Genomic DNA, 19,553 nt, shown 5'->3' on the forward strand with positions numbered 1-19,553 from the left:
CTATTTATCCTTAATCATAATTGGCTAACCTTCAATAATAATTAATCATCTTTTATTTAACAATTTATTATTTCCTATAAAGAAAAATCACACAAGCATGTACCAATTACTAAATTTGAAGCACGTAAATTATTTTGATCTCCTTTGAAAAACTTATTATATAATCTGAGATCATTCAATCATGGTCAATTTCTACGTGACATATTGATTATCAGACTATTGTATTGTTGACTTCACACAAAAGTGACAAAACAATATTTTCCACAGTAAAAAAAACTATAGTATAAATTAGAAATACAACATTGTTTTGCTCATCCGGTGGATATAAACATGACCTAATTATGCAACGATTTTGAAACTATTAATTTAGAATATAGATCATGATATTTAGCCATTAATATATAAAACTACAATTAAATTAATAACTACAATCTATAAAGCTCATGGTATATATATTTATATCACTGCTACAAAAAACGCGTTCAACGTCGGTGCTTATCGGAGTTCAACGACGGTGCAGGGCCGACTTTGAATGAGACGTCGTCGTAGGCCTCCGGCCAGTCTACGACAGTCTCCGTCCACCGTTTTAGAAGCACACGATTCTTGCGACGGGGATGACTGGAGGCCCGTAGTTGCAGGTTCGCCTTCGAAGACGTTGCCAGCACGACGAACGACGTTGAAAGGTAAGCTTTTAAGGTCAGGTATGGCGGCACCGACGTTGTGTGTAAGGGCTGCCACATCGTTGCACCGGCAACGACCGCCGTTGAATGGTTGGCCAACTACGTCGTTGCTGCCGAAAGCAACGACGTCGAAAGGAACCAAGTTACATTAGTGCTTGAAGAGGAATGTCGTTGAATCCATGCCAAGTTACATCGGTGCTTGAAGAGGAACGTCGTTGAATCCATGGCCTTCACGTCGTGTCTGCGGTAGGAACGTCGTGGACTGCATGAAAGCTACGTCGTTGTTGTCGTAAGCAACGACGTAGATTATGTTTTTTTTCTATTTTAAATTTTTAAATTATAAACGTTATTTGTATAAATGTAAATAATATGAACTCGAATTTTTTAAATTATTATTGTCAACTAATTATTATGATAAGTAAATATAATTTTTGTTCTAAAATTTTTGGTTTTAATTAAATTAATATTATATAAATAAGCAAGATAATGCATGATATTATATAAAGTAAAATATATATCAACCAGTATTTGAAATGTAATTAACCTAGATTTGTCTAGTATATATTAATAAACATAATAATTAAACATGATATAATCTAATAATAAAAAAAGTAAAATGTACTAATAATTAAGCTGAAAGTATATAAATTTGTGTAGTATATATTATCATTTTACTTAATTTAAATTTATATTAATCTTAAGCAACAATAACATAAATAATGAATATGAATACAAATAGCCATTTAACAGTTGTTAAAATATTGTAACTTAATCATATTAACAATTGACAATACATATAATTACATTTAACAAGGTAATTGTTAAATTTATTAACAATAAACATAATATAATAAACATAATATATTAGTTGCCAGGGGAAGACTGTGGTTCTTGAAATCAGTAACCTTTTCAATTTCTTGGTACTGGTTTGACCAAAATTGTTGGAGCTGTTGCTGAAGCTGATGTCAGAACCATATGCTAATTGAGCTCCACTACCATAGATGGGTTCTGGCTATGCCCTTGATGATCCATTCTGTTTCAGATAAAATCAAACATCATGCCTTTGGAATGACATTTATAATAAAGGCATCTTAATTAGTGCTTCCTATGATCATTTGCCTCATAGAATAGTTGCCTATACTAGTAGAATTCATTTTTGTTGAAAGTCATCAAGTTTGCATGTAATGCAAGTTGACAGAACCAACCAAACAAACAGTTGCACAAATCTCTATATATACTATATTTGGTGCTAGCTAGCTTAATTAAAAGAGTCTAGTTAATTCAAACATTAACAAAGAAAATGTGAAGAGCAGGGGTGCTTTTAAAAATACTTATTTAAACATGAAAATGTACAGCTGGCAAAGTGTGATCAATCATTTATGATGCTTTTAAAAAATTTATGCTTTTTCAATGATCACGACTATTTTTAACATGAAATAATTTTGGTCGAGTTATGTAGGATTAATATAGATAATAAAATTTACTTTTCGAGCATTTAAAAAATACGTTTGTTTTAAAGTAAGCGTATACTTATTTTCAATTTCATTTAGAAAGTGTATTGTAATCTTAATTTACTTTGATTTATTTAAATTTAAAAATTAAATATATTTATTTGCTCACTTTGAATGCTAGCTTGTTCTTATAGAACCTTTTTATTAGTGCCTACATATATGAGCACGGAGTACTTTGGACCCAAACTCATGATTACTTTAAGAAATAAAAAATTAAACATACTTTTTTAGTTATTGCGTTCAATATAAATAATAAGGCTAGATAAAAAAAAAAGTGGAAATATATTTATGCTATTTTGTAAAATTATGTATGATTCTTAATTTTAGTACTTGAACTCAGCATTGAATATTTTTTTGTTCCTAAACTTTTAAAAGAATGATATCAATCGAATATAATCATCAGTTGAAATTCTTTCTCTATTGTGCTAGCCTATTTATTGGTTTTTCAAATGTTGCATGCTTCACTTTCACTCATAACTCTATTCCTCAATTTGAAAAGAAGACAGGTGGGGCAATTACCACACTAACCTATCATAAAACGAAGAATAAGAAAGCGCCTCTGACAATATCCGTCCCACAGTTGTCTTCCCAGAGGCCATCATTCCTGCATTTTAGATTCATAACTCTTTGCATATATATATAAGTCTCAAAAAACAAAAACTTATTAGATAACTGAAATTAGTTTAAGCAAAACACAATAAAATAGAGGGCAAGAAAACATTATGGTATGCCTGCATCAGTACCTTGTTCAATGATAATATCAATGACCAGAGAAAGAGGTACACGCCTCTGAATTGTTACAGTCCCCAAAATGGTATAAATGAAGGTCTTGATACCTTGACCAAGAGAGAAAGGGAATAAAAGATCATTTCGTGTATTAAAACTCATATCGCAACATCACGATCATGCAGAACAATTCATATATACCTTGTAAACTACTTCGGTACATGTAACATATAATCTGCGAGAAGACAAATCCTTTTGAAGCACATATCTCCTGATGGGCAACTACTACTGCAGAATTTTCAAATGCATTTATATTTATCTCTCTCAAAATGCAAACAACTATAGTGAGTTTGTGACATGTCTTTACTATTCAGCTCCAAATAAAAGACCCTTTATTCCAGTGCAACTACTGCAGACATGCCTTAATCTAACCTTTCAAAGTGAAAATAGAAACCTCAGAAGGCTACCAAATTGAGATCAAATTACATTTTGCACAGGAAATGTTCATGTGAATTGAGCTGAATCATACAATGCCGGAAACTCTAAATGTCAAAACACAGCAGAATTTTCAAATGCATTTATATTTATCTCTCTCAAAATGCAAACAACTATAGTGAGTTTGTCACATGTCTTTACTATTCAGCTCCAAATAAAAGACCAAAACAACTAAGCTCAGGTTATCATGTCCAGATGGTGTACTATAACTGAAGGGGCATCTTTGCGGTGAAAGAGCTTAAATCAATTAAAAGTGACAAAGGGCATTGTGCTATATACCTTCAAAATCAACTTTTCATCAACAAGAGAATGAAAGCTTCCAGATTCCAATGCTGAAGCTACAGGAGTGACATTTGAAAAATTATGTTAAGACTCAAAATAGGCAACACTTATTACAAATTACAATCATCAACAAACTACATAGTACAGGTTAAACACATGCCTTCCCTTATATGTTAGTTTTCCAATTAATCACCCGAGGGAATTGTGACTGACACTGCAGATAATGAAAGGTAGCTCAAAATTAAGTGTAGCCTCGGTTAGCTCAACATGATAGAAACAGACCCTCAAGGATCCAGCTAGTAAGAGCATTACCCTTTCTAATTAATAAGCCATGTGACGATTTTCAATATAGATAGTAGATAATCCACCATATTTAGTCTCAAATAACGGTGCACTAAAATTGACTTCCGTTTCTGAAAACATTGTTGGGACATTGCTGAAACATTGCTGACCTCAGTTTCTGAAATTGACTTCCGCACAAGTTCTTTTAAAACAAAGTGGACCTGCAGAGTAGAAGAAAGCATGTAATTTATAAATGGAAAGAACAACATGTCACTGGGAAATTTAATACAAAAAAGAACAAGAACAAACACTTATTACACAAATGTAAGTGACTTCCATTGCACTTTGGAGGGGTGCTTTCCTAAGGTCTGCCCAAGTGGCAGAGCCTACGTCATAACTCCCAAGAGAACCACCACGAACAGCAGATCCCAAAATGGGGATATTCTTTTCCTTGTCATTCTCATCAAAACAATTCACTGGAGCCTGCCAATTTGCATCCTCAAGCACTGCACCAACCTCAAATGTCATCACGTAACCAGTGTATCCTGCACCCACCAAATTCCAAGCGGATTCACTTCAGATAAATGCTTCAAATAAGGGAGAAGTAACAATTTAAGAATAGAGGTGTGTGTAGTACCTGAGGAGAAGTCCCACCTAAGAGGCCTACGAGTGAGGATATCCAAGTAAAATATCAACGGGAAGATTATAATGTGTTTGAGCTTTCATTAGTCTCAGGTTTGAACTTTTATGTTGCTGATCTAAATTTTTAACCATGTTGCTCACCCCTAAGATGTTGGGATGAATTAGTCCCACATTTGTCAGAACTTTGTGAGGCAGCTGAAGCTCCCAGTATAAAATTTGAATACTTACATTGTACAAAGCATACCTTTCTCGGTCTTATAAAGATTAATATACACAATAGGTCTCATAAATCTATCAAGAACTTATAAAGATTAGTAATATATATAAAATCTTCAAGGCATGCATCTATAATAAATTGTACATTAGTTGAAAAAACTAACCCAAGAAACAAAGAAAAATAATAACATTATGAAATTAAGACATTCATATTTTAATTGAAAGATAATAACCATTAAAGGAGCACAGCTGTTCAACCCAACCAAAACAATTACAGCAGTAAAACAAAGTTCATGTCCACATGTTATGTAATTACAGCTTTCTACATTGGATGGTTCTAAGTTTCAAAAAGTAAGCTGCCCATTTTTTACGTAATGTCGTGATCACCTCCGAGTCTAGTGCCGAGCCATCACCGAACCACTACACATTGTCAAATACAAACAATTAATGAAAATGAGTCTAAATGAGCCTACATATGGCGATTTGCCGTCAATGTTTTCGGAGTACATTATTTACCACAGTCCAATCACTCTTCAACTCTGTGCCAATTATGTTCCACATCCAATGCATCACATAATACCCACACTCATAGCCTCCACGTTGAACGTGAGTCTAAACGAAGAACAAATTAACTATTGAATATAGGGCTGAACATGATTAATAACATTTCAAGTTGCAAACATTGTATGTAGTTCGACTAACCTTTAGTTCAAGCCACTGGGGTGTAGTTTTAGGAACTTTGCCATCAGCAGTCGTGTTTAATTTCTTGTATGCACTACATTGGAAGATTAATATGATGTTAATATAATGTGCACAATCGCAACGTCCAACTTTAATATAGGTTAAACGACTAAAAATATAATACTTAACTTGTTAATTGCAATTTTGATATGAACATCAGGCTTTCTACGCACTGAACAAAACCAGACCACGACATTGTCTTTAGGGCACAACACAACCATTTGCCAATGGGCGCTGCAATTTGCACACCATTTATTTATTAGTAGGACAAAAAGAGTTACAGCATTGCCAAAATGAATTTTACTTATTCAAATAAGCTCCTATGTACACTTGTCATTGCGATTCCTTAACCCATTTTTCGATATATTCTTCACATTGCCCACGTCTGTCCTTTGCATTGTGTATAGATTGAGGCTCAAGGAATCCATACACCGATCGATAACCCAAGCCATTACTCCACTCATTCATATACCTAATTTGCACATGTCATAAAATAACTGAAGATCACGTAAATGTCATAGCAATATGGATTTCATAGTCACGAATGGATTTTACTTACATGGTCCACAATTGAAGTATGGCTATGTTCAACCATTTGTCACTTGATGTTATTTCGCTGACATCAGTATATGTTAAGAACAACGATGAATTTACATTTGGAATCCCAAATTCAGTAAGATCCCACACAAACTCAACAGGCTTGTCGTAAATGTCAACAAGGGTCTTAATCAACTCACGCAAGAGGTCCTGCTTAGGAACATCATTGCTTAATTCGGCAGCATTGGCAACTTTGTCTGGAGTGATGCCTGAATGCTATATCATGCAACAAAAGTATTGATTATAGGAACGTTCAAAAGATTGGAATATACAGTTGAAAAGATAATAATTGGCTGAACTTAAAGTATACTACCTCATTTGATACTAGTTTTACCAAAGGCAATGGCCATGCAATGAATGTGTTAACGGCATCTCTCACATACTTAACTTCTGATGTCGGTAATGGAACTTCAGCTTCACCATCAATTACTAGTTCGACGCTAACCCTTACGACATCATCCGCATACGCTACGCAATGTATGGTGGATGGTCCATCATGAATTTTTGCCAACGCCACGAGCTTTGTACAATTTTGACTTTGGACGTACAACCCCATAGGCGGTGTTACACGACCAACATGCACTTCCCCAGACGGGTTCACAGCAATTTCAGTATTGCTCTCCTTAGTGCTCACGCGTGCACCTAACACATTTAAGTCAAAATTATAAGGTGCTGAGTCCTTGTCTCCATTAAATATGTCAGTAATGATGGTATCCTTCAGCTCTTTTTTCCAAGCCTGTAGGCTTTGCTTCTTTTCTTCTTCAAGCTCTTTCATGACTTGTTCCCTAACGGTTACTACTATTTCAGCCAACTGTTCTTTGGTAAATGTTATAGATGAGCTACTCGAGGCACGTGATATCCTCCCATAGTATTGACTGATTGTGACCCCAGACCTAGCTGCACGAACACGACCTCCATGATCTGGTCTTCCTATGGCCGTGTTAAGTATATCATGACGACCCTGGGGGATAAACTCACCCTGTGTCAGTTGTTCTTCCAACAAGTCCTACATGTAGAACAAATTTCACATCGTTAGACTTCCCTGTCATTGTAAACAACATAACAAGTAGTAATTATATGTCAAACACCATGTCACATTTAATCCAAAATTGAAATTGTTGTAATCAAAATTGAAGTTGGAACTGACAATTTTATCAGCAATTTGTCTTGCGGTCTCAGATGTCATCTTCCCATATCGATTCGTGCGGGCCATCTTCCACTTGACATGTCTTTGAATGGGAGATGGGGGGGTCCTCAATGAGTGCTGGATTTTCAGTCATCAATGTGTCATGTTGCCTTTTCTTCATTTTCTCGTCTAACAGCTTCTTTTCTAGCAATTCATATCCCCCGCGAGAAAGCAAATAGGGACAGTCATTATTCTTTTGGATTTCCGGCATCTTCTTCCTAATTCCCTGTGGTTTAACATATAGTGTTAGAAGGACTTCAAATTATTTAGTCTTTACAATGATATAACTCAAATTTTTTTGTAGACATCACATCTAACCTGCCAACTAGGGGTTTTGCGGGTTGCCGCAAATTCCTCCCATATCTGTGCATCAAAGCCATATTTGACAGAAGGATCTTCTTTATGTTGGTCCTCAGAAATACTAAACACAAATTTACTTGTCAGGGATGATTTAAACTGCCTCCATCTAGTGGCCACAGTTGACATCACCTTTTTCTTTGCATCTAGGGCTTCTGAGATATCAAACTTGGCCTGCAAGACAAATTGTTTACTACTATATGCACCACAATAATCATTTAAAAAATTTTAAACTTTATACGTCACCAACACTGCACTTACCAAAATCTCATTCCATACTAGCTCCTTTAGTGTGTCCGGTACATCCTTCCAACTGTTATGTACAATTGGAACTTTTTCTCTAGCTACAACACCTAAATAACTGTGGAATTTCTCTTTATGGGGGCCCGATCCTCGCCCAGTTGCAGCATCAACGGTGACAATAGGTCGCGGCTGATCCAAGGTTCTTCTAGTCAACATCCTAAGCTGTGTCGATCGTCTAGTATTCCTAGACATTGCCTCTGACTGTTGATTGGACTGCGGAGGGGATGCTGGTGGTGTTGCCATGATTCTGTCCAAATAAAACAAATAACAGTTAACACTGACAAACAAATAGCATTTGTAATATAGATGGAAATATGAACATGTATAAATTACTTAAATTGAAGGGAAATAGGTATTTACATTAGTATCCTAGGGTACAGTTAACTGGCATTCATTTCCCATAGTCCTTCATCATGATCATTGCGATTTGCTTGCACCTCATCAACGTGTAATGAGTCATTTGTAGAAAGAATTTTAGTGGAAAAAGGTGTAGTTTCACAAATGTCAAGTGTGGAACCATCATGTGTGTCATTTAAACCACTTGGTCTGCCTTGAAGAACCACTGAATATCTTGAATCGCAAGGATCCTGGATGTAAAACACCTGTCTTGCTTGTTGTGCCATAATGAAAGGTTTGTCAATATAACCCACCTTATTTAGGTCTACTAAGGTAAATCCAAAGTCGTCTTTATGGACACCAGTATTGGCATTGACCCACTTACACTTAAACACAACAACTCTAAATTCAGTATAGTCAAGCTCCCATATTTCATGAATAACTCCAAAGTAAGGCATCGATGCTCGAATTGGATTGTTGTCTGATGCACTACAAAAGTGATCGGAGTCGGCATCAACAGTCACACCACTGTTTTGCATTGTGCTTTTGTCATCTGCTGACTTCGTGTAGAATGAATAATTGTTTATATCATACCCTTTCCAAGTAGGTACATTTAGATTTGGCCCAACAGCTAACAATCTTAAAGTCACCGAGGCACCGTCGTCAGCAAATATAGTTTCCCTGAACCAGTTAATGAAAGCTTTATTATGCTGTTGCAAAATCCTCCTCATGTTCATTTTTGGGTTCATTTCAGTGAGTTTTTTTTGTGAGCATCAATGTATGGAATCACCTCTGCTGTATTGTTTAATACACATAGATGCGCTTGTGAGACTTCATGTCGAGTCATTGTGATAACGTTGAATCCTCATGTACCCTTACCCCCCAGTGTCCGACCATGGCGACTTTCGGGAACCTCGACGGGTTGAGCACATTGAATGTATTGGGAGCAAAACTCAATACACTCTTCAGCAACATACCTTTCGACAATCGAAGCTTCGGGTCGGTGTAGATTCTTCGTGTACCCCTTTAACACTTTCATGTAGCGTTCAATTGGATACATCCAACGTAGGAAAACAGGCCCACACATTCTGATCTCCCCCACTAGATGAACAATTAAATGCATCATTATGTCAAAAAATGATGGAGGAAAATACATCTCCATTTGACAAAGGACAATGGCAGCCTCCTCCTCCAACTCATCCAATGTTGTTGGGTCAATTACTTTGCTACAAATAGCATTAAAAACAAAACACAACCGTGTTATGGCAACCCGAACTTTCACAGGCAAGATTCCTCGAATGGCTACAGGTAATAGATGTTGCATTAGTACATGACAATCATGAGATTTCAACCCAACCAATTTCAAATCATTCACCGAAACAAGGCTCTTTATATTTGAAGAGTATCCTTGTGGAACTTTAAGCATATGCAAACAATGACAAAAACTCATCTTCTCGTTTGTTGACATCGTGTGACATGCTGGGGGTAGATATGTTCGCGAACCTTGTGATATTGGGTGCAACTGTTCTCTTATACCCATTTCAACCAAGTCCTGACGACACTTCAAACATCCTTTGTTTTGCCTTTAATGTTAAGAAGGGTTCCAATTAAACTGTCACAAACATTTTTCTCCACGTGCATCACGTCTATACAGTGTCTAACATGAAGATCAGACCAATATGGAAGATCAAAGAAAATGGATCTTTTCTTCCATATGTTTTTGTCAGTTGGAGGTTTTTTTTTTGTGTCTTGCCAAAGATATTTATGATGTCCTTCACGCGATCATAAACTTCTTTGCCCTGTAATGGTTGCGGCGCAATTTCGTGTTCTTGAGATCCATTAAAAGCTTTTTTCAAACGTCGATACGGATGATACTGTTTTAGAAATCTTCGATGCCTTGTGTATACAGTCTTCTTTCCATGTTGTAGTTGGACGAAGGCAGTACCTTTCTCACATACAGGACATGCGTAATGGCCTTTGACACTGTATCCACTTAAGTTGCCATATGCTGGATAGTCATTTATGGTGCAAAATACCATTGCACGCAACGTAAAAGTCTCCTGCAAATAACCATCCTAGACATCAACCCCATCTTCCCATAATATCCTCAGGTCTTCGATCAATGGAGCAAGATACACGTCAATATCATTCCCCGGCTGTCTTGGACCCGCTATCATCATGCTGAGCATTATGTATTTTCGCTTCATGCACAACCAAGTAGGGAGGTTGTAAATCATGAGCAAAATAGGCCATGAACTGTGATTGGTACTTAAGTTACCAAACGGATTCATTCCATCTGAAGCAAGAGCAACCCTTAGATTTCTAGGCTCATTCCCAAAATCAGGATACAAGGAATCAATCTGTTTCCATTGCGGACTATCAGCCGGATGTCGGAGCAATCCATCACTTTTCCTCCCGCCTGCATGCCACGTCAAGTTTTTAGCATCATCTCCATTAGCAAACAAGCGCTTAAACCTTGGTATTATTGGAAGATACCAACAAACCTTTGTTGGACGAGTATTATTAGGGGAAATATCATCAACGAAGTTGTCAGTGTTGGCCTTGTAGCGTGATACACCACAAGTAGGGCAATTACGCATCTCTGCAAACTCATTTATGTACAAAATGCAATCATTTGGACATGCGTGGATTTTCTGGTACGACATTCCCACTGGACATAAAATCTTCTTTGCCTCATATTGACTCTTTGGCAACATGTTTTGTTCAGGAAGCAATTTTTTTAGCAAGACCAGCAATTCGGTGAAGCTTTTATCACTCCAGCCAAATCGTGCCTTCAAGTTTACCAGAGCTAATACCACTGACAACCTTGTGAAAGCTGCGCACCTTGGATACAAAGGCATCTTTGAATCATTTTCTATTTTGTCATACAAAGGAGCATGTGCTTGTTGAAATCCGTCTTGTCCCAAATTGCGAATCATGTCTTCTATACGGTTTCCCATGTCCACATCAACTGGGTTAGTCTGAGAGCTTGATGGGTTCTCTAGCAATTCACCATGCCATATCCACCTTGTGTAAGTTGGAGTGATCCCGTGACATATAAGATGTGTTCTTATCTCAGCTATTACGTGGTGTCTCCCATTCCCACATTTCACACATGGACAAAAATATTTACCCCGCAAACATGGTGCATTCAATTCAGTAAATTGGAGGAATTGTTCAACTCCATTCTCATACTCATCATTGATGCGTGATGCTTGCATCCAACTTCGATCCATGATTTCCCTTTGCTGTCATACATTATCATCTTATGTAACATGCATGTAAACCTCACTTGTTTCATTAGAGGTGTGGCCCTATCCCATTCAAGAAGACGTCTTTTATTAGTAGACTAATATGTATATGTTATTTGCCTTTTCTAAATTTGTTGAAATTTCGGCAGCATTTCAGCTATGTCTCCAAGTACACGAGATGAAAGCAGGTGCATGTATTCATCCAACGCATTCAAGTATGCACTCGGAGAACAAAGTGAAATGTAGTATACCAAAATTTCAACAAATTTAAGAAAAGGCAAACAACATATAAGTATTAATCTACTATAAAAGACTGTCCTCTCAAACTGTCCAAACGGACAATTCAAGATTCCATACAACGATTAATCCAAACTATCCGTATTAATCGTTGTATAAAATCTCAAACGGGAATCTAGGATCACTCAAAATGCATATAATTGTTTATGTAACACAAAATTTATATATAAATAACCATGAAATTATCATTGTTGAGTCAAACAAATACATACCACAGAAGTTCGGTCAACAACAACAAGTATGGGTGGGATCACAGCAGTGGCAAACCAAAAGACAACTCCAAAACTCCGATGCTCGTGAAACAATAATTAACTTCGTAACTTTTTGCTCGAACTTGGCCTACAACAAACGAAATTTGTAGCATATTCAAAGTCATTGTTAGTAATTGAAGTTGGATTGTAGTTGTTTTCAAAACCAACATAAAATGGGAACCACAACCAGCAAATTCATTGTTAGCTTTGACTAAAATTTATTGTTTCCAACTGTGTCTAAATCTTCAACGGGTTCAAAGTATAATTCACATGCTTATCAAGGGGCCACAACTAGCAAATTCATTTGTGTTACATAATAATAATATATTCATTTCAAAATGTAGCTCAAATGATGGGTTTTTCGGTCAAAATTGCAAATGAGAGAATTATAATATATTCATTTCTAGATATAAGACTCTTTTTATATTTATTTGTCTCATTTTTATAAGATTTTTTTAAAGTTATCTTTTATATTACTTAGCTTTTAATTAGAATACCCTTAATTACTTTACGATAATTAAATATTATGAATTGTTCTTTATTTTTCTTTTTACTTTTTAGTGTGTTTTTGATAAATATTAAAAGAAAAAAAGAAAATTCTTATGAACACGAAATAAGATATTGAGTCATTCAATATATAGAGACTCCCCTAATTAGTGTGCTTTTGCGCCTTAATTAGTCCTCTGAATCTTTTAGAGACTCCCCTACATAAACACCATTCATGAATCACACTCTCACTATCTGGCTTTGGTTTGATTTCTAGAAAATGGGTGCACTAGATTACCTCTCCAACTTTTGCACTGTAACCAGCACTAGGACCAAGCAGAAAGCAATGTAGGTAAGAATGAAGTATATATAGAGAGTGAGGCAATAGTGAATTCTATAATTAATTGTATGATTCCTTCAGATATATATTATGTTGCAGACAACAGAGATAAAAGTGAGAATGGACTGAGATGGTTGCGAAAGAAGAGTGAGAAATGCAGTGAGTTCAATAAAAGGAGTGAAATCTATGGAGGTGAACAGAAAGGAGAGCAGGGTGGTAGTGAGAGGATATGTGGATCCAAAGAAGGTGCTGAAGAGGGTAAGAAGAACAGCTAGTTTATTAAGATTACGTTAGTAGTGGGAAGGTTTGAATAGTTTAAATGGTATTTTTAATTCAAATCCTATCGGTCTGTAATCAAATTTTTTAGTTATGATTTATTTCTACAAGACTGACTCTGATTACAGAACATGCAATTATAAATGTGGGGTATATGCAATCCAGAAAATGGATCCATTTCAAAACACGAGTGGTTATAATAATGTAATTGACTATAGAGAACTGAAAGTGCTACTGTCCAAACTAAAATAAAGGAGATCATATCGAATGCAAAATGTAAAAACCGATTTAGCAAAGTTTAGGTAGGTGCAGATTTTTTGTCCAAAAAAAAGCTAGGTACAGATTTTATGTTACTGATCTACATAATTAACAGAATAAAAAGTATACACGTTTATGTTTATATATATATATGGTCACCGCATGAGAAATTAAACTCTAGACTAATATATTATAAATAATAATTACGAAATTCACACCCCATGCATTATGCATACAAAGTACAAAAATGATCATAGGACATTAATTGGACTGCATTTACCACTGTAAAAAGAGAGTAATTAATAACGAGAATGTGAGGGAGTAAATAATGCAATGGGAGTAACAGATAAATAAATTAGGGATAGCATGCATGTAAATATAAAAAAAAATATGGTGTATTATGTAGAAAAATATATGTGAGTATGCAGCTGGGGAATAGGAAAAGTACTTATATTATATTTTATTCTGTTACGTGAAGAAAGTCTCATGTTTTATCTCCCCTTGATGTTTACTTTTCGGCATTGGTCAAAAGATGAGAAATGCATAAATAAGAAGAAAGAAGAAATGTCACAACTCACGACAACTTGAATATAAAGACAGGCGCATGCATTGAATTTCTTTTATAAATGCCATTCCCCTTTGGTGGCAACCCTGTTTGCACTGCTGCAGGGTTGGCTAAATGACGAATTTCCTTCTCTTAAAAGTATGATGCAAAGACAGCTTGAAGCTGAAAATGAGAGCATTGGTTTTATTTATCAAGAACAAAACATAAGTGGAATCAGAATATAGAATCACATTCCGAAATCCCATCTCCCAAACCAGCTGAAGACCTTTGAAAATACCCATTAGTTTAGCTTGAACTACCTCATCTCCATGAAGATGAGGTACAATAGTATTTTGTGTCTAATTAATTATCTCCTCCCTATCTCATCTATACCTAACAAATTTATAATATTATTTTATTTCTATTCTATTTTTCACCCATTTCTCTTAAATCAAACAACAAAACATATCATTTTATTTAAACTTTATTCTGCCCTTTTCAAATTATATCTCCTATTTTTGCCTATTCTATTTTTCTCTTCTAAACCAAATACAACATTAAAGTGATGCAAATCAACTCATCACGCATAGGTGACCACTTTGAAGAAAAAATCAATTGAAAATGTTGGTAATTGGCAGCAAGTTAACCTAGCCGAATTTAGAGTTCTTTACTGCATAAAGGACTAAAAGCATTTTTCAAAATTGAAGACTAAAAATCATTTAAATTTGAGAGACCAAAAACAAAATGACCTAATTTAAAGGACAAAACATATTTAAGCCAAGGATTTATAATCACTTAAATTTTATGTTTGTTATGTCAGTCTGCAGAGTAACAAGTTCACATAACTGAATTACGCCTTTGACTGCAGAGTAACAAGGATGGTATATGCAACGCCATCCATTTCATCCACAAACAAGTTTACATCATTGTTTATCTCTGTATTGAGTTACGCCTGCCCACCTTAATTTGTTTTATTAATTAATTAAGGTTAAATTAATTGGGAATGAAATGGACTTTGATGTTCAGCCTAAGGACATCGCAAATTCCCAATCATTGGCATGTGTGGCAAATGAACTTTGATGTTCAGCCTTTGACTGTACTAGAGGCATTCTGTTTAAATGTTTAAGAGTACACGTAGAAAAGCAAAAAGGATTGGTATGGGACAAAGAAAAAAAAAAGGATTTAAGAGTATACTTAAACTTGAAATTTTCAAAATCTAATAAAAGTTACTACTGTTGCTAAACAAGATAATCCTGTCCTAAAATGCGCCCGCCATGGTTACCAAATCACACAAGGTGGAAACTTCATACTCTTTTCTTAGCTGTCACTCCCCATCCTCTTTCTAAATCCCCTATTAATTGACCACTTCCTTCGTACTCTCTCCACATCCTCTAACACACACTCTTTCCCAAACCCAATTCAACAGCACCCACCACCTCCTCATATCTACTTAAACTGCATAAATTAAGCAACCACATTCGTATAGATGAAAAATGCTACACATATCTTGGATGAAAAATGCATAAATTATTGAATGCTAATATACACCAATTAAGATAGATATTAGTATTCATGAAATACTGGCAAGCAAACACCACTAAAAAGCATATTCCATAAGTAAGCATATATGGCCAATAAACAAAGCATACATTTACATAAATGTCCTAGAATTTTTCTCAAGGTGAATATTCTGTGGAAAAAATCATATCATCATTAAGCTCAATCTAGTATTGAAACTCCTCCGCATACCAAGATGCAATATTCTCAACTAAAACTGCATCAGAGACATGATAAGGCACCCACCTTGTTCCCAATGACAGGAGAATTGTCAGCAAACCATGTATCCTGCCTCTCAGATTGGCAGTGAGCAAAACATGAATTTATGAACAATCCATTTTGAGGTGATCTTGAGAAGCCTTTAATAGCATTCAGCATTTGATTCCTGAATCCTGCATTAGATACAGGGAAATGACTTGTTACAGTAATTTACTGAAGACATATTTGTACTTCTTGTGCTCCTATAGACTTGATAATTCTTGAAATCACCACATTTTCTTTTGCTTTATAAATGTTTGCTGACCAATACACTTTTCGGATCTTATTGTAGACTCACTTGTGACTTATTAAACGTGATTCACGTTAGGTGAAACCCTGTCTTACCTTACTCGCGAGTAATCCCTTGAAGTTAGTTGTTACACTCTCTTTACCTTTTAGCATATAGGCAGAGTCTATGATTTATATACTTTTTATACATGATAAGGAGAGGAAATGGTGCCTTAGTTTAGTATAGAATCCAAAAGAACACTAATAAAAAACTTACAATTACCTATTAAAGAATACGAGTGAGAAGTTGAAGATATACGACAGCAATAAGAAATTCCATAATTACATTAGTATAATGCCATGTTGGTAGTTTTATTCTCAATTTACAGAAGAAAAAAACAGTAGCGGGTGTATGTTTGTGTCAGCTGAGATTGTTCTGAGTTTCAGATCAAATGTATACTATATACATACATATATTACATGTTTATGCAAAGTAATTAATTGTTTTTGTTAGAAACTACAACTAATCATACTTGAGCCGGATAATGAACGACAAAGTCTCTATCTAAGAATGTAACTAACTGGACATACAGGTCTCAAATTCAAAACTACTTAAGCTAATTCGCACAGTTAGTAATTAATTAGCACCTTTGTTAAATGTAGCACACTAATTCTAAAAAAGAAAGTTGTGTGAGCAACAAAAACCCACTTGCGGCCTGAACGTGGGTTTGAAGTTTCTAAATTCTTATCCTCTTTGGGAAGTATGCCAGTACTAACCAATCCACTTGAGAGACTAAAAAAGAGCAAAAGTGACTCTGCAGCAACAGCAAGTTAAAAACATGACACAACTAGCTGTACTTTAGGAAACACCATCCAGAAGAAAGAAAACCACTTCATAAGATCTCTCTATGCATCACATTTTCCCACCAAAAGGAAACACACGAAGAGACAACAAAAAAACATGTCATCTTCACTCATCTTACCATTAACCATTTTGACAGTACTGTCTTTTCTCTCCTTGGCCATTGGCCACGGTGCTCAACCCTGCAGTGAAGAATTCCTCAAACTAGCCCAACAAAAGAACCTCTCAGACTGCAAGACACTGCGCACTCTGGGGGCAGAGTTTGCTTGGTCCTACCACAGTGTCACGAATAAATCCATAGAACTAGAAATTATGTTCCGTGCCACACTCCCCACCCCAATCAGTTCAAAGGACTAATTATGTTCCTTTCTCTTTCTTCATTCAAGTTCCCTAGCGTCATTAATCTCTTTTTTTTTCCTTCATTTCAGAACATTAGGTTTAAATTTAACTTCAATCCTTTCTTTTTGACACCTATCTTACAGTGATGCATGTGAGACAGAGAGAGAAGAGATTGAGAGATTTTCGTAATCGCTAGAGAGCTTCATAATAAATTTAAGAACATTAGGTTAAAGCTATTTCTCATATGTCAAACCACCTTGCAAATGTTGGATTTGTCAAGAAGTACATTTACCATGATTTAAGCTTGTTTGGACCTGATGAATAGTGGGGTTCTAATACCGGCAATCAAATTCTGAGGGAAGAAGCACTGAAAGAGGGGTAAAAGATACATCACTAAAAGAAAAACTTAGAGCAAGTAACAACTATGGAGCATCAAATCTTCGCACAACCTTACCTTCAAAACACAACCGTGTTACGACCCCTCCAAAAAGGGGTACTCACTGGCTTCGGCGGTGCCGCCACAAGACGAGACACCGGACGAGGTGACGGGGGTGCGGGCAAATGTCACAGGTCACGGCGAGGTCACAGTACATAGAAATTTCAGACACACAGGGAAGCGGGAGCTCGAGCTGAGTGTTCACGAAATAGCGCGAATTACAACATTATATACATCAACCTTAACGATGGTGGCTTAAGAGCAACGTCTTCGAAATTCAAAATTTCAACGACGGTGTTTTGAAGTGCACCGTCTTAAGTTACCAGCGTGCCACCTACAAAGACAGGCACCCACGGCCAACGTCGTTGAATGTGTCACGCGGCATGCACGTGGCACATAAAATGCTCACTTATTTATGGAATTGCCACCGCTACTCCTATTACGACGTTTTTGGCAAAAACGATGTGGAACGCGCATCGTAAAATAGATTTTTTTTAGTAGTGTATTAGACACCCGTTTTGAAACTATTAATTTGTAATAGACCAGTTAGCATTGTGAATATAACAAAAGAAACCACTTAAATAAATGTGACTAATTATAAAATTTAATATTCTAAACTGTGGTTGGATGAAGTGAGCCTAGCACTAGAAAACCACTTTTCCTTTCATAATATTATATTTGGAAATTTCCAATGAAATCTGATTAGAAAAACTCTTGCCCTCCCAACCTAAGATTTGTTCGCCCAAATTTTATTGAAAACCTACTCTTTCTGAGATTTTAGACCAGCAATTTTGAATGCAACTAAAGTTTTCAACTGCAGTCTTTCATCACAATCTTTGGCATCGCAGACAAATGCAAGCGACAATAAAGGTCCCAATTGTTGTCGTGTTGCGGTAGCTAAGACTTTAAAAACCTTGACATTACCATTAACTTAAATGTTGTCTGTTTCGCTTTTTGCTGACTTAGAGGGAATTGAATGGTTCAGAATGTTGCGTGCCTGTTTAACTCTTTATTAACTGTATTATAAGCGTTTATGGTGAACTTGAATGCTTCTAGTTTCGCTCTTTATATTGCTTATTATTTTACTGTCTTTTAATAGCTTCTCCCTATTTGGTTGTTGGACTCAAAAAAATAGCTTATCTTTCAAGTATTTGGGAGAATATAGTTAGTAGCTTCACTGTGCTGTTGCATGGTCATTAACAGAACAAGTTTTGGAGTGACAATATGTATCTCATCATTATTGGAAAGTTGTTCTGATTCATAGCTGAAACTTATCAATCTTCTAACATAAAAGGATAAGGCACTGAAGAAATTCATGTCGTCAAGGACTAGGGAATCACACTCACCCGGTGCATGGTAGTTACTATTTGGCACAAAATCACACTCACCCTGAGCAATCCGTTACAAAATGGATTAGCATTTTTTACCCTTAAAAAGGAAACAGACAAGCTACATATGAAGAAAAACATCGATCCTAATAGAATATAAAGCTATTGCAAAGTAGTACCATTCCCACTATTAATTTTCTAAGGTCAAAGCCATCTTGAAAGTCAAACCCGTAGAGGTAGAATGCAAAAAGCCCTCTGATTCAGCTTTGACACATCATGTGGAGTAAACAATTTGCTTTTAAACCAGAATTCTTATTTCTTACCCAAAATTGCAATCAAACAACTTTTCTAAGATGGAAACATAACTATGATTGTAAATTAACAAGTGTACAAGAAAAATAATGTCCAATTGCTGACCTTGGACTGGCCCAGCTATCGTATCTTTTTATTCTACACAACAAACTAGCAAATTTGCAGCAATGCTATTC

The 19,553-nt window shown here is 35.8% G+C and overlaps 1 long non-coding RNA gene across 1 annotated transcript; it reads right to left on the minus strand.

Moving 5' to 3' along the window:
• Positions 1-3,698: 3,698 nt before the first annotated feature.
• Positions 3,699-4,498, minus strand: LOC114379101. The gene is made up of 3 exons (XR_003659408.1): positions 4,295-4,498; positions 4,007-4,197; positions 3,699-3,908 (listed from the first exon to the last, which is right to left on the minus strand). It is a non-coding gene; the product is annotated as an uncharacterized LOC114379101 (long non-coding RNA).
• Between the last annotated feature and the right edge of the window lie 15,055 nt (positions 4,499-19,553).

Source organism: Glycine soja, chromosome 12, assembly GCF_004193775.1.
Source record: "Glycine soja cultivar W05 chromosome 12, ASM419377v2, whole genome shotgun sequence".
Classification (NCBI taxonomy): Eukaryota; Viridiplantae; Streptophyta; class Magnoliopsida; order Fabales; family Fabaceae; genus Glycine; species Glycine soja.